The sequence below is a fragment of the Borostomias antarcticus genome (assembly GCF_949987555.1).
Source record: "Borostomias antarcticus genome assembly, chromosome: 7".
In the NCBI taxonomy this organism is placed as follows: domain Eukaryota; kingdom Metazoa; phylum Chordata; class Actinopteri; order Stomiiformes; family Stomiidae; genus Borostomias; species Borostomias antarcticus.
Window position 1 is genome coordinate 26,621,290 of NC_140240.1, and position 2,958 is coordinate 26,624,247.

Consider the following 2,958-nt stretch of genomic DNA (forward strand, 5'->3'; position numbering starts at 1 on the left):
CTCCCTCCCTCCCCTGTGGCGTGTTCAGGAGAGGTGCTCCAGCGACTGCGATTGAACGATCCCGTAGGAGAGGCTTCAGATCAGTATCGCCCCCACAGGCAACATGAGTCATACAGGTGCAGTAAAAGTAATAGAGGTTTGGAGGAATTATGTCGATGAGAGGGGGAGAGAGAGAGAGGAGGCGTAGTAGAGAGAGGGAGGGATGGATAGAGTGAGACGGAGAGGGGGGAGAGAGGTGGGAGAGAGATGGAAATTAGGAGAGGGAGAGAGAGAGAGAGCGCCGGGAAACAAGCCCACGGTTGTGCAGGCTTCTCTGAAGTGCTAAAGGGATTACAGTGGGTTGGCGGAGCGTGCGTTGCCGGTAGAACCTCCAGCAGGAAACGCGAGCGCGTCACCGAGGAACCGGCCCACGGCGGTACCGCTTTAGTGTTTAGAGAGCGAGAGAGAGAAGGAGAACAACGCATTCCTGTCTCTCTCACGTCCGCGAGGCGGCCTGCTCTCTCTCTCCCCAGCACCCCCCCGCTGGTGTCCGGTTCTGTGCGGACTTGTGTGGAACTGTGTAGAACATCCTCTAGGTGTCTCGGTTCTGTGTGGAATTGTGTGGAACTGTGTAGAACATCGACCCAGCGTGTCAGGTTCTGTGTTGACTTGTATGGAACCGTGTAGAACATTTACCTGAGGTTGTCAGGTTCTGCATTGACTTGTATGGAACTGTGTAGAGCATCTACCCCAGCGTGTCAGGTCGTGCGTTCACTGGAACCGTTTAGAGCATCTACCCCCCCCACATGCCAACCTTTCCGCCCCCCCCCCTCGCCAAAGTCAGCCTCCGGTGTGGTGAGAGAGTTTCACAGCAGCAGGATCAGTGTGTGGGTTGAACACCAACCGACTGGGCATGGGAGGGGGGGGGCGTTGGAGAGAGAGAGAGAAACGGGGGAGAGAGGGGTAGAGAGACAGGGGAGGGGAGGTGAGGAGGGGTGCAGGTTTCAGGAGGAAGGAGCGCTCTGAGGGAGATGTGGAGGGTGGAGAGAGAGGGGCTGATGAGGAGTTGGGGGTTGAGGTACTGTGGTGTTATTATTAGTCTATTTAACAGCATTGTAGTCTATTAAACAGTGTTGTAGCCTATTAGACAATGTTGTAGCCTTTTACAGTGTTGTAGCCTGTTATATAATGTTGTAGTCCATTACACAGTGTTATTGTCTATTAAACAATGTTGTAACCTATTAAACAATGCTGTAGTCTATGATAGGGCTGGGTTTAAAAAATCGATTAATCGATTCTGAATCAAATGATTCAGAATCGATTCATGAATCCGAAAATCGATCTTTTATTTAATGAAGGAATGAATAAATGAAGGAATGAATAGTTCATTAATCATTCAATGATTCATTCATTTTTGGAAATCAGTATCGATACCCAGCCCTAGTATTGATGTGCTGCATAACTTGATATTGAATCGATCGTGATAATCGATTCTGAACCTCGTGAATCGGAATCGAATGGATTCTTGAAATTCGACTCGATACTCAGCCCTAGTCTATTACAGTGTTATAGCCTATTAAACAATGTTGAAACCTATTAAACAATTTTGTAGCCTATTAAACAATGTTGTAGCCCATTACAGAGGTTTGTAGATGGTGTATTAGATGATGTAATATTAGATGGTGTTGCAGACTGCAGGGATCCTCTGCTGATTCAAAGGGAGTGGAGATAAAAGGAGAGGAGGGGGACGACGGTACACACACACTCACACACACACACACACACACTCTCCTCTCCCTCTCTCTCTTTCCCCCCACACTGTCACTCCATCAGCCTTTTCAAGTTTTGAACCTGCGGCTGGGCGTGTGCCCTGTGATTGGAGGAAATTGTTCTGAGCGACAACGACATGTCACCTCCCCCTTCCAGCCAGGCCTCTGTGGAAGGGAGGCGGGGCTTAATATGCAAATACCGCCTGAGTGGGCGGCGGGCCAGGACGACAAGTGTGCGCAGCAATGTGAGACAACCCCGAGGTCCGCCCAGCTGCAGCCAGTTGCCCGGCAACGACCCAGGGAGGGGGAGGAGGGGAGGAGTGGAGGGGGAGGGGCCTCGGCAACTGTTGCCAGAACTGAGCTCTCCCTGTCTCAGAGCGGGTCAGCTGGAGAGAGGAGTGTGTGAGAGTGTGTGTGTGCGCTCGCGAAAACAGAGGAGTTGCGCGGAGGTAGTTGCGGACAGCCTGCACAGCGGAGGAAGTGCCCAGCCGACCTGCATTGTGAACGAAACCCTCTCTTCTCCTTCACACTCTCTCTCTCTTTCTTTCTCTCTCTCTTTTGTGGACTACACCGCCTCGGTAGACTTCTGTACTGACTATCCAACGCGTCCCGAGTCCTTCCGACTGGCCCGGTCTCACCTGCGGGCGCGCGTGTGTGTGCGTGCGCGCGTGTGTGAGCCCAGCGGGACGAGGACTCTTAGCCCCTGACTGACGGGGCGAGTGGATGACTTCAGTGGATGAGGGCTTGGCCGGCGGAGAGTGGGGGCAGGGGGACCGGGGCCCCCCAACAATAACGGACGGGGTAAGAGACTTGGGGTGTCGCTGGATGGGGGGGGGGGAGAAGGGATGGAGAGACAGAGAGAGAGAGAAGGTTAGAGAGTAGAAGGAGATGAGAGGCAGGTGGAAGAAGGGAGCCGATAGAGGGAGAAAGAGAGGAGCTTGTGTGTGTGTGTGTTGTGAGGAGGGGGTTCGGGGGGGGTTGTGGACGGGACAGCAAAGTCCATTGTCCCCTGACTTGTGAGAGAGTTGTGTGCGTGTGCGTGTGTATGCGTGCGTGTGTGTGCGTGCAGCCATCCGACCCACCCCACCGTCTCTGTCAAGCCGGCTCTCTGTCTTCTCCAGCTGTCTCTCTCTCTCTCTCTCTCTCTCTCTCTCTAGCTCTCTCTCTCTCTCTGTATCTCTCTCTCTCTGTATCTCTCTCTCTCTCTGTA

The 2,958-nt window shown here is 53.1% G+C and overlaps 1 protein-coding gene across 1 annotated transcript in view; it reads left to right on the plus strand.

Annotated features, from left to right (window-relative positions):
• Positions 1 to 2,958, plus strand: part of rab11fip4b (RAB11 family interacting protein 4 (class II) b) — a gene marked incomplete at its 5' end in the record, with an annotated part of 44,673 nt that overhangs the window by 22,825 nt on the left and 18,890 nt on the right. The window lies entirely within an intron of this gene.